Raw genomic sequence first — 13,307 nt, 5'->3', positions numbered from 1 at the left:
AAAGAAAAAGAAAGAAAAAGAAAGAAAAAGAAAGAAAAAGAAAGAAAAAGAAAGAAAGAGTCCTCTCTAAATGCCCTATATACTGGGCAGTGTATACAACACTGCTCTGGCTATCCTCTGGTGTCTCTCCTGGCCCCCTGCGACATGCATCTTGTAATGTACTCCAAGATATGAAATTTACAGGCAAGTCAAGACTTCTCTTAACTGTACAATATAGGAAACAAGCCTAATATTCATAGACCCTGGGATGTCCCCAAGCAATGAATGCAGAGGGTGGGCAACTAGGCAAACCGAACCGTGCCATCTGGCACAACAAGGGTCAAACATCCCAACTTCAGATTGGCACAGCAAGAACTGCGAATCTGCAGAAGATTGGCAATCTATTTGTTAGGACTTTGAAAAAGTAGGAACAGAAGACCAGGTGTAAGCCTTACAAAGCTGGGAAACAGAGTTCTGGTGCCAGAATGCTCTGGAAAATGTCCACTGATCTGGCGGATATGCCTAGAATAAAGGTTTTGACCATAGAGAGGAAAGTCAGAGGGTTTTGAAAAAGAATGAATAAAACCGAAACCTGATCTTTTAGAGTGCTGGTCAATACCTGGTTGTAGGAAGGCCAAAAATGTGAAGCACAAGGTAACCTCTGGGATTGAGGTGCCCGTGCTCATACCTGGCAAAAAAAAACTACAGGTATGATAGGAAATCTCTCCTGAATGGGCTCCTCTTGATTTTAGAAAAGAAGAAATGACAGATATAGAGACCCCACTGTCATTCAAGACCTGGACTTCAGCCGCCATACCATTGAAGCCAATGACTGAGACACTGGACAACAGGTTTGGGCCACTGGGAAGAGACCAGATGTTGTCGCCCAATGGTCCATGTATGCCTGTGTACAAAATTCTTCTGAGTCAGTCTGGTGCAACTCAGAAGATGAGAATTTGCACAGGAGGCAAGGCATAGATTTGCTTGAACTAAGACCGGTGAGGAATTATCAAGGCATGCAAGGTCATTGCTAGGGTTCCTTGATCCTGGCCACAGAGGTAACACTGGTGAATCTAGAGGTCAGGATATCCACATCAGGGTTACAGATAATCCGACATATCAGGTTGAAGATGTCAGGATAAATGGCCCATTCCCCTGAATCCAAGCAGTGATGGACCATGCTTCCTGAACTGTGAGGGACTCAAAAACTACTCCCCCAGCCTGAAAAAGACTGCCATTTCTCATTATCACTTTCCAGTGATATATAGGTAGGAAGAGACTTCCCATTCTGCAGGCTGAGCTGTAGATTCGCCAAACTAGGAAATTGCTTTGTTGGTGGGACAGGAGCATGGGCAGGTTGAGAGGGACATGTTTGTTCCATGCCAATATGATGTTGTGTTGGCAAGGTGTGATATTGGCTGAATGGAACAGTCTTGAAAGAGGCTACCATATGAGACCCTGAATTCTAAGTACCTTTCCTCCTGTGACATTTTTGGAGGATGTCTTTTTGGCAAAGCAAATTTAAGAGCATATTTACGAGTAGTCTTTTATAAGCAGAGCTGACCAGACTTTGAGCCACAAGATTCTGCGCATGTGAAAGAAAATAAGCATAATTTTGGACATTTGCGTCATTACTAGGGCATCCACAAAATATATTGGCAGAGGGTTAACTACTGTAACTGCTCACCTAAAGTATGATCCTGGACTACAAGATTGTTTTGGTTAGTCATTTGCCCTATTACAGTTATCTACAGTTTGGCAGACACAAAATTGTAGCAAAAGCTGGTTGCAGAGGTGGGCATGCAAGTGTAGAGAGAGAGCCTTTAAGAGCATCTCAAACTTCTTATCCACAGAATCTTAAAATGAATGAACAGTTGGTACAGTGAGATGTTTAAGACTGAGCAGTCAGGATCTACTTTTTAGTGAAATCTTTCCACTGAAACAGCTTGGCAATGATTTACGGTGGTGTGAACACCTTTACTGGATTGAAGAAGTCCTCATAAATTGGCCATTCTGTTTGTATCTTTTTAGATTAAGGTCTCTTTGTACCCAAAGGGGCATGGCTAGACAGGAGAAGCAAGTGCGATAATGCCAAGATTTTTGCACACAGCAGAGGTGACAATATACATAGTGGCAAGCATTTTGCATGAAGCCATAACATCAAGTGTAGGAGAGCCGCGCTGGGGGGGGGGTCATAAATCTATGGCCTCGTCCATCTGCCTCTTCTAGAGTGGACATATCAGGATCGGAAGTCAGGTAGAAACAGTAAAGCTGGAGATGGAGCTTGGCATTTTTTGCCTGAGGAATTGTGACCTTACATTGTTGCAGAAAAGTCTGCCTTGGTCAGGAAGACTTGCTTTTTGCATTCCTGAGATAGAACTAGAGTCAGATGCATAGAACAGTATTAAAATCATGTCCTGCCCTGATGCAAGGGAAGCAATGTCACTCTGAGGTCAAGTGTTGTGCAGGCCTTCGGCAGAGCAAATGTTTGCCTGGGCTTTTGCTATGGATCCCCGTCTTGGTTTCTGCCATTGCTATGAGTGAGGGTCACAGTGGGCATACCAGAGGGAGTTTTCAGGTTCTGGGCTCCACAGGGATGGACAACAGCCCTGAACCTATATAGCACCCTGTAGCCAACTACACAAGTCTTGGCTATTTCCTGGAAGATATGAAGACGACGATTCCTTCAGGATAAGGTTATATAGCTCTACTGTCCTCCGAGCTCTTAGAGGAGACAGGAAGAGTGCCAGATGTTTTGTTTACATCCTGGGTAAAGGACTTTGCAGAGGGAGTTTAAGTCCAGAATAGGACAGATACCTCAGTTGGACTTTGGTTTTAGTAAAATCCCATGAACCTGTGCTGTGGCGGTACTGGTAGAACTACCTGGGAAAAGAGGTGGTGTAGGGCCTTTTGCAAATCTCTCTGTCCTCAGAGAGAGTGCCTGTTCATTGTGAAGAGGACTTTGGAGAGGGCTTGATGGCGTTTTTAGGCCTTGTGTCTCAACGGCTAAACTTATATTTTGAAGTTGAAGCCTGGAAGTAGGTAATCTGTTTAGAGGAGGTAGAAGCACCTGAAAAAGATGGTTTTATCACCCTTCTCTGAGGAAGTAAAAGAACTTTAACTGTGACTTCTTTGATGAACTGGTCAAGTGCCTCACAGACGTCTTCCTTGAAAGGCATATGCTTATTTTTCTTGCATGCAGGTTCAGCTTTGCATATGAACAGAGAAAAAGGAGCCATTCTTGATATCTGTCTCCTGATGTGCTACAAGGCAACTGTGCAAAAAGAAGAGCAGATAGAAGAAACTAATTGCAAAGCCAATGCACAATCCTGAAAAAACAGGGTTATGTTGGTTATTCATTGTGCCTCTCCAGTTAGCTGTGGTTTGACATTCTGAAATAGCAGCAAGAGCTGGTTGCGGGGCTGGGACTTCCAGGGCAAAGAGCCTTTCAAAATTAGCAAGCATATTGCAAAAAGCTTCTTTTTCAATAAATTGAACACCTGGGGGGAGAGAAATCTTTTGCCGGTTGCTCCAGGACTACTTCAATGTTGTCTTCACTGTCCTGATTTTGCATCATCACAGACTGGCATATCAAGTTAGGACTTGGATTTAAAACTGGCAGTAGAAGAGGCAGGAGCGTTTTTGGTCTCTGGATAAACATGACTGAATTAAAGTGGATGTAAACCCTCACATATACCCAGTGAAGTGAACAGCCTCAGATAATACAGAGGGATAAAACAAATCTCCCTACATAAGTTTTACATGTATATCTTACTGTATACGTCTATTCTCTCCTACTTCCCTAAGAATTGCTGTGATCTACCGGCCCCCTGGACCATTATCAACTTTCCTTGATGAGTTCTCTGCCTGGCTACCCTACTTTCTGTCTTCAGAAATTCCAAAAATCCTTCTCGGTGATTTCAACATCCCTGCTAATACAAACACTCCTGCTACTTCTAAACTTCTTAGTCTAACCTCTTCATTTGACCTGAAGCAATGGGTACAGGCATCTACTCATTCTGATGGCAACATCCTTGACCTTGTAATCTCCCATCTTTGCACTCCATGCAGCTTCTCAAATAATCCTTTTCCTCTTTCCGACCATCACCTAATTAGTTTCTCTCTCTACCTGTCTTCCAACACCTTTCCCTCCAATCGCCTAACCATCACCCGTATAAACTTTCGCAACTTCAACTCTTCTCTACTGTATTCTGCTGCTGACCACCTCTATGACAAAATCTCTCCTCTGTCCTGCCCCAACCAAGCCACTTCCATCTACAATAAATCCCTGTCCTCCACCCTGGACAAGCTCGCTCCCCTCACTACACACAGAATCAGGCCTAGACCCCTACAACCCTGGCAAACAGATGACACTAGAATTCTCAGAAAACGTAGTCGGGCTCTCGAGCGTCTGTGGCACAAGACAAAGTCTCTCAAACACTTCAACCAATACAAATCTGCCCTCCAAAAATACTTGCCTTTCCTCCACGCTGCCAAGCAGACCTATTTTACAACTCTTATTAACACCTTCTCGTCCTGCCCAGGAGATTGCTAATCCCTTCAAAAACAAGATTGATACAATCCGTGATGAAATCTCCACTGTACAGGTATCTCCCCCAAGTTAAGACTTCACTAAAACAGGTACTCTCAACGCTCCCCTTATTCAAAACTGCTACTACAAATGAAGTTGCTAAACTGCTTTCTAACGCCCACCTAACCACCTGCCCCCTGGATCCTATTCCCTCTCAAACACTACGGTCACCATCTGACTCTATCCTACACTCTCTAACTCACATCTTCAATCCCTCCCTCACTTCTGGGATTTTCCCCAATGCTCTAAAACATGCACTGGTCACCCCCATACTTAAAAAGCCATCCTTGGACCCTACCAATCTCAACAATCTACGCCCTATCTCCTTGCTCCCATTTTCCTCTTAAGTCCTTGAACGGCTGGTTTACAACCAACTGAGTGACTACCTCATTAAAAACAACCTTCTTGATCCCCTTCAATCTGAATTTCGCCCTCAAAAGAAACTGCTCTTTTAAAACTCACAAAATGACCTACTAACCGCAAAAACCAACAGACACTATTCCATACTCCTACTTCTGGACCTTTCAGTTGCCTTTGACACGGTTGACCACCCTCTCCTCAAAAAAACTTTACTCCCTTGGTCACCTCACACATCACCAACTTACTAACAGACATATCTATATGGATGTCACAACACGTCCTCAAACTCAACTTGTCCAAAACCGAACTTATAATATTTCCTTCCCCATGAGCCTCTTCTCCGGACTTCTCTGTCAAGAGTAATGGCACAACCATGCACCCATCCCCCCATGTCAGGGTGCTAGGTGTTATCCTGGACTCTGAACTCTCCTTTCAGCCCCACATCCAATCGCTTTCCAAAGCTTGCCGCCTCAACCTCCGAAACATCTCTAAACTACGTCCCTTTCTAACCAATGAAACCTCAAAGCTCCTGATTTACTCCCTGGTTATCTCTCGCCTTGACTACTGCAACTCCCTCCTCATTAGCTCACCTTTAAATAGACTATCCCCCCCCTTCAGTCCATCATGAATGCTGCTGCCAGACTCATACACCTTACAAACTGCACAGTGTCTGCTACCCCTCTCTGCCAATCCCTCCATTGGCTGCCACTTGCCAAACAAATTAAAATCAAAATACTAACACTTACAAAGCCATCCACAACTGTGCCCCCAGCTAGATCCCTAGCCTAGTCCCAAAATACCAACCTAATCGCCCACTTCGTTCCTCCCAAGACCTCCTGCTCTCTAGCTCCCTCATCACCTCCTGCCATATCCATCTCCAGGACTTCTCCCGAGCCTCGCCCATCCTCTGGAACTCACTACCCCAATCTGTCAGACTGTCTCCAAATTTATCCACTTTTAGGCGATCCCTGAAAAGTTTTCTCTTCAGAGAAGCCTATCCTGCCTCCATCTAACAACTGCACTATTTTCTCCGTTAGCTCATCCCCCACAGCTATTATCCTTTTGTATAACTTGACCCTTCCTCCTAGATTGTAAGCTCCAACGAGCAGGGCCCTCTGATTCCCCGTCTTGAATTGTATTGTATTGTAAGGTCTACCCCAATGTTGTAAAACGCTGCGTAAACTGTCGGTGCTATATAAATCCTTTATATCATCTGCTGTCTTCATCTTGCTGTATTCTTTAGAATTTCTACATCGGGTAAGAATTTTCACTTCCTCATTCAGCAGTAGGCATGTCGTTATGACATACTTTGTGTGATAGCATATTGGAGAAAAGGCACACACCCCCTCCACAGAAGGGAAATGCTTTCACAGCTTCGTTTTTACAAGTCAAGCTGTTTGCTAATCTATTATAGGTTATCCTCACAGCGTGGGGTCCTGGTACTGTAAGATTTTTCCGAGGTTGCAACGTTCCAGATACACTGCTACTGAAGGCAGTCAAGTTGACTGAAGAATTGTTTTGAAAAATAAAAATTCATAGTAGTGAAGCTTGTGAAGTGAAGCTCCGAAGGGGAGAATTAGTCTATCACCTACAAACACTAGCAAGAAATTGAGGATTCACGGAGTGGGATATAGGGATGGTATGTCCTCAAAAGCTTGCCAGTGTTAAACCACCTGAAGGTACGAATATAAAGTATATGTGTACATACTGTATACATAATACAAGTAGATACCTGTGTCCTGTACTATATGATTAAGATAGTAAGTTTACAAACGTCAATGTCATGCAAATGATTTGGTGTAGACAAGAAATAATTCAAATATGAAAAGGAATAATAGGATTTTTAATGAAGCTTACCTGTAAATTCCTTTTCTTGGAGTACATCATGAGACAGAGCAGCCATAGTAATTACTATGTTGGTTATACTCCACCTATAGGTGAATAGACACTGGCACACCCAAAAGACAGGAAGTCCCCCTCTCGTACAGGAAGCACCTCAGTTTTGTAGCAAAGCATTGTATATCCCAACAAGAGGGGAGGGACCTCTGTGTCCCGTGATGTACTGCAAGAAAAGGATTTTACAGGTAATCTGTATTAAAAATCCTATTTTTTTTTTATTGTACATCGTGGGACACAGAGCAGCCATAATATTTAGTATGTGGGATGCCCCAAAGCAATGCCCTTGAGGGGAGGGAGACACAGATCAGAGCAGGCCACCATCAAATGTGAGGACCTATACTGCTGCCTGCAGTACACTGTGCCCAGAAGTGGCATCCTCCTGCCGTCCTACATCCATCTGGTAAAATTTAGTAAATGTATGCACTGACAACCCAGTCGCGACCTTGCAAATCTGAGCCACAGAGGCCTGGTGACGCACTGCCCATGAAGCACTCACTCCCCTGGTAGAGTGCAATCTAATTGGAACCCTTCTTTTCAATCCATAAGCCTGAATTATAACCACGAACCAACTGTGAAATAGTCGATTTTGATGCTGCCTGCCCTTTTCTGGGCCCCTCTGGCAGCACAAAGCATCAGACTTCCGCATCTGAGTTGTCGTCACCTTCACATAGATCCTGACAGCTCTCACCACATCGAGAGATTGCAACAATTTTCTTCCGCGGAGCGAGGTTCTGGGGGAAAAAAAAAAAAGGCAGGGAGACATCTTGGTTCAAGTGAAAACTGGGACAACCTTAGGCAGAAAGGTTGGATAAGGACTCAACACTACCTTGTCTTTATGAATAATGAAGTATGGCTCTTTACAGGAAAAAGCTGCCAATTCGGACACTCTCCTTGCCGAGGTTACTGCAACCAAAAAAAAAAAATTCCTTGTCAAAAGAATCAAGGGAATATGGTGCAAACTAGATTCAAATCCCATGGGCAAAATGGCGGCATGACTGGCAGAGTTATACAAGTTAACCCTTGTATAAAGGCCCGGATCAAAGAATGCGAAGCAAGCAGCCTTTAAAAAAATACTGACAAGGCCTTGATGATACTCCAGGCTAACTTCATTTCTATCCCGAATTGTAGGAAGGCAAGAATTCTTCCTATGACATACTTTTGAGGATGCCATCTTTTGGCTTCACACCAGGAAATATAGGAAGGACCTCCATATTCTATAATAAATGGGCCTAGAATTAATCAGGGTAGTCACCACTGAGCCCGAAAGCCCCCAATCCTTTAAAATTTAAGCTTCAAAAGCCAAACCGTTAAACTTGTAAGGCAGGATGGAACACTGGTACTTACGAAAGCAGGTCTGGACAGGATGGAAGAGTCGATTGTTTCCCTACTGCCAACCTTATGATCTCTGCATACCAGGATCTTCTGGGCCAGGGCAGGGCTGAGCTACCAGTATCACCGGCTTCCCTTCCTCCCTGAGCCTGCGTAGAAGCTGCGGTATGCAGATCCCTTGTCATTGACACAAAGCTGCCCAAAGTCTTGTTGAACCTGGACACCAACAGATATATGTTCGGGGTACCCCACTTTTGGCATATGGCTGAAAAAACACTTGGGATGCAGGGACCATTCCCCCGGGGACAATTGTTAGTGGCTCAAGCAGTCCATCTGCCAATTCTCCACTCCCGGAATGAAGATTGCAGACAGAAAAGGCACATGCTTCTCTGCCCATGTCAGAATATGGTCCACCTCCCTGTGGGCCGCTTGACTCCTCATAACCACTTGGTGGTTGATACAAGCCACAGCTGTGGCATTGTATCCTGACAAGAATACCCTGCAACCTGAAAGTCCAGGATATCAGAGCCAGACGCGCTGCCTGAATTTCTAGAATGCTGATGGACAAGGCTTTTTCGGTCTCTGACCACTTCCCCTGGACAGTGGCCTCCTCCAGAACTGCTCCCCAGCCCAAGAGGCTGGCATCCATCTAGGTATGCCATTACTGATATACCCTGGTTCCTTAATCTTGCTAATACCGGGGCCAGAATTTTTGTGAACACCTGTGGGGCAGTGATTAACCTGAAGGGCAAGGCCATAAACTGAAAATGGTGCTGTTTCACCTCAAATTGCAGAAATTTCTGGCGAGCATGGCAAATTGTCTATCTATCTAATGTCTATTGATGCTAGAAATTCTCCTCTCTGATGGTTAGAAATTGATTTAGATGTTTGAGATCTAGAATGGGTCTGACATCTCCATTCAGTTTTGGCACCCTAAGGAGATTCAAATAAAAACCCATGCCCAGCTCCTCTGTTGGAATTTCTGTAATTACACCCTGTCACGTCAACAGGTCCAAGGCCGGGAATAACAACCTTTTTAACGGGTCTCTGGGAACAGTTGATCTTAGAAAACGAATGGTGGAAACTCCCGAAACTCTAGCTTGTAGCCTAGAGATAGGGTGGAGCTGACTCATCTCTGTCTTGGATCTCTTCCCGCCAGGCTCCTGAAAACTGCAGAAGCCTTCCCCCCCACTCAACTGAGTGGGGCCGCCCCATCATAAGGAGGCCTCAGGACTCTGTTTTGCATGCTTCTGCCCCCAGGGCTTCTTCTGGCCTTGAAGCTTACCTCTTGAACCTCGACGGCAGAGGCAGTCGAAACTGCCTGGAGGCTGCAGCACCTGGTGCCATGGAAGAATGTTTAAATCAGGGGTTGACACATTTGCTTGGAATCTAGGAGCCAGCTAAAAAAGTTAGGAGCCAGGTCTTTGACGGCGATCTGGACCTGTCCCTGGCCTGACATGGAGACGAGTGAGGGGAAGATAGCGCCCCCAGCCCCCACCTGTCTCCAAGTCATTGCCCATAGCTCTTAGAGGGACATTTTATTTGTTTTATTTTTTTCAAATGACGATTTTTTTTTTAATTGCATTTTAGTGTAAATATGAGATTGAGGTCTCTCTAACCCCAGATCTCATATATAAGAGGACCTGTCATGCTTTTTTCTATTACAAGGGATTTTTACATTCCTTGTAATAGGAATAAAAGTGACACGCTTATTTTTTTAAAAACAGTGAAAAAAATAAAATAAAGAAAAAAATGTTTTTTTAAACGTGCCCTGTCCCGCCAAGCTTGCGTGCAGAAGCGAACGCATATATGAAAGCAATGTTCAAACCCCACATGTGAGGTATCGCTGCGATCGGAAGAGAGAGCAATAATTCTAGCCCTAGACCTTCTCTGTAACTCAAAACGTGCAACCTGTAGAATTTTTTAAACGTCGCCTATGGAGATTTTAAAGGGTAAAAGTTTGTCGCCATTCCATGAGCGGGCGCAATTTTGAAGCATGACATGTTGGGTATCAATTTACTCGGCGTAACATTATCTTTCACAATATAAAAAAAAATTGGGCTGACTTTACTGTTGTCTTATTTTTTTTATTAAATGAATTATTTTTCCCCAAAAAAAGTGCGCTTGTAAGTCCGCTGTGCAAATATGGTGTGACAGACATTATTGCAACGACCACCATTTTACTCTCTAGGGCAGGGGTGTCCAAACTTTTTTCAAAGAGGGCCGGATTTCATGAAGTGAACATGCATGAGGGCCGAACATTTTGCCTGACTTTTTTTGAACCGTTAAAATGAAATGCAAATTCAATTTTTAACCAAAGTTTATTGTAAACGGCATACTTTTCATTTCGTCACATGGATGACAAATCTACACAGGTGTTAAATCACTCTGCCTTTCATATATGAAGGCCGGATGAAAAAAAAAAATCCAGGAAGCTTAAATATATGTCAGAAACATTCTAAAGTACATTAATAAAGGCTGTCTGTCAACTTTTAAGCTAAAAAAAAAAATATGAACAGGAACATAAAACCAAGTGTCCATCTTGTGAAATATAGTCATAACTGATTTAGACCAACTGATACTAACTGAGATTTTACATTAATCTGAATTGAAAAAGAAAACTTGTCTGCATTAATGTGAAGGGTGAAACTGAGATCTGGACTGCAGCACATAGCTCAGGTCTGGGTCAAAGGCAGTGGTTTTGATGCGCAAAATGTCCCGCAGGTGAGAGTCACTTAGTCTTGTCCTCATGCGGTTCTTGTTAAAGTTCATAACAGAGGACGTCTTCTCACATATATATGTTGAGCCAAACAAGCTCAGCATTTTCTTAGCCAATGTTCGAATCTCTTGAAACCGGCTTTTATCCAGTTGGTGATAAAAGTTCACAAGAGAGAGTAGTTGGTGACGACTGCGTAACTCGCTGTCACAATGCAGCTCAATGAGCTCAAGCTGCAGCTGATCTGGAGCATCATCGGGGTCAACGGAGAATGGAGAGGAGAAAAGGCTGATCTCCTTTTCAATAGCTGCAAAATCCTGAAAGCGCCGTTTAAACTCCCCAGCCAGAGATGTGATGTCTGCTGCATATCTGCTCATTTGCGCACTGATATTGTCCTGTGGAAAACTGGTCATTATTTCCTGCAACGCTGAAAAATGTATAAGATTGGGTTGTGCTTGTGACAACTGCCTTATGAAAAGTTGCAGCTTTGTTCCAAAGGCTTTGAGGTGTGAATAAAGCTGGTTCACTGCTGCATCTTTCCCCTGAAGACTCGTGTTCAGGACATTCAGATGCTTGGTTATGTCAACTAGAAACCCCAAATCGGCCAGCCACATCGGATCAGATAGTTCTTGCATCGGTTGTCCCTTTGTTTCCAAGAATTCTCCAATTTCCTTTTTGAGAGAGTAGAAACGCTGCAGAGCAGACCCCCGACTGAGCCATCTTACATCGTTGTGATATAAAACATCTTCGTATTCAGCCTGGATGTCCAGTAGAAACTGTTTAAACTGGCGGTGGCACAGGGCTTTAGAGCGAATAAAATTAATAGTCTTCACCACCGGTTTCATAACATGGTCATATTTGAGATGTTTAGCACAAAGAACTTGTTGATGAATGATACAGTGGAGTTTAATAGCTTTGCCTCCTTCTTCAATCACCTTGTTACAGATTAGGGCTGCTAATCCACTTCTCTCACCAGCCATGGCAGGTGCCCCATCAGTAATAATCCCAGTAACTTTGTTCCAAGGCAGTTTCATGTCATTTATGGCGGAACTAACAGAAACAAACAAATCTTTTCCTCTTGTTTGGTCCGTAAGACTCTGGAGGTCAAGTAGCTGTTCAGTCACATTCATTTCATCGTCCACCCCTCTCATAAAAATCAGCAACTGAGCCGTGTCAGATAGGTCCGTGCTTTCATCACAGGCTATTGAAAAGAAGTCAAAATCTGCTCCTTTTGGATGTCAACTGTCTCTTAATATCTGATGAAATCTCTTCAATTCTCCGTGCTACAGTATTACGAGCCAGGCAAATGTTGGCAAACTCTTGCTTCTTCTCTGGACAGATATTCTCCACCATTTTCATAACGCATTCTTTGATGAAGTCACCCTCAGCAAAAGATCTGCAATTTTTAGCAATTAACGTTGCCACCTCATAGCTTGCCTTTGTGGCATTTTCATTTGACTCACGGGCTCTTGTGAAAAATCGCTGTTGCGACATTAAAACAGCTTCAAGTTGCTTCAACTTTTCACTGCGGTCGCGCCCTGTTAGCTTGTCATATGTGCTATGTCATGACTGGTAGTGCCTCTTGACATTAAATTCCTTATAAACAGCCACAGTCTCTTGGCATATCAGACAAACACAGTGATTCCGTATTTCAGTGAAGAAATATTCCACTTTCCACTTGTCCTGGAAGCGGCGGCCCTCACTGTCAACTTTCCTTCTCTTGTTTACAGTCGCCATTTTAGAAATTGACCAGAATGGGAAAATATTATGTAAGCGCAGTGTCAGAGGTTTTGGTCTAAGCGTGTTCGTCCCATACACTAATACACCGCCCAGAAAGAATTCTGCTACCTTTTGCACCTGTGTGTGGGGAAGATGAGCTGTTATTTGGATATATATATTTAATTCTCTTTCTCTTTATTTCTCGCTTTCTCTTTATTTAATTCTCTTTTTCTTTATTTCTCTCTTTCTCTCTCTCTTTCTCTTTATTTCTCTCTCTCTCTCTTTAATTCTCTCTCTCTCTTTAATTCTCTCTCTCTCTTTAATTCTCTCTCTCTCTTTAATTCTCTCTCTCTCTTTAATTCTCTCTCTCTCTTTAATTATCTCTTTAATTCTCTCTCTCTTTAATTCTCTCTCTCGCTTTAATTCTCTCTCTCTCTTTAATTCTCTCTCTCTCTTTAATTCTCTCTCTCTCTTTAATTCTCTCTCTCTTTAATTCTCTCTCTCTTTAATTCTCTCTCTCTTTAATTCTCTTTAATTCTCTTTATTCCTCTCTCTCTTTAATTCTCTCTCTCTTTAATATTCTCTCTCTTTAATTATCTTTATCTGTAATTCTCTTTACCTTTTTTCTCCTCTCGTTCTGGCTTTCAGGAAGCTGACAGCGCACGGCGCCGCAGCCAATCCGCGCCGCCAATCTGCGCCGCCAATCACAGGCAC

General features: G+C 43.4%; 1 protein-coding gene across 18 annotated transcripts in view; it reads right to left on the bottom strand.

Annotated features, from left to right (window-relative positions):
- MAP7D3 (MAP7 domain containing 3) overlaps nt 1-13,307 on the bottom strand; it is a 197,071-nt gene that overhangs the window by 45,376 nt on the left and 138,388 nt on the right. The window lies entirely within an intron of this gene.

The sequence above is a fragment of the Lithobates pipiens genome, unplaced genomic scaffold (genome assembly GCF_037356315.1).
Source record: "Lithobates pipiens isolate NorthernLeopardFrog02 unplaced genomic scaffold, aLitPip1_a1.2 Scaffold_1, whole genome shotgun sequence".
Classification (NCBI taxonomy): domain Eukaryota; kingdom Metazoa; phylum Chordata; class Amphibia; order Anura; family Ranidae; genus Lithobates; species Lithobates pipiens.
Note: the sequence above shows the minus strand (reverse complement) of the source record. Positions and strands in the feature narration are given on the sequence as shown.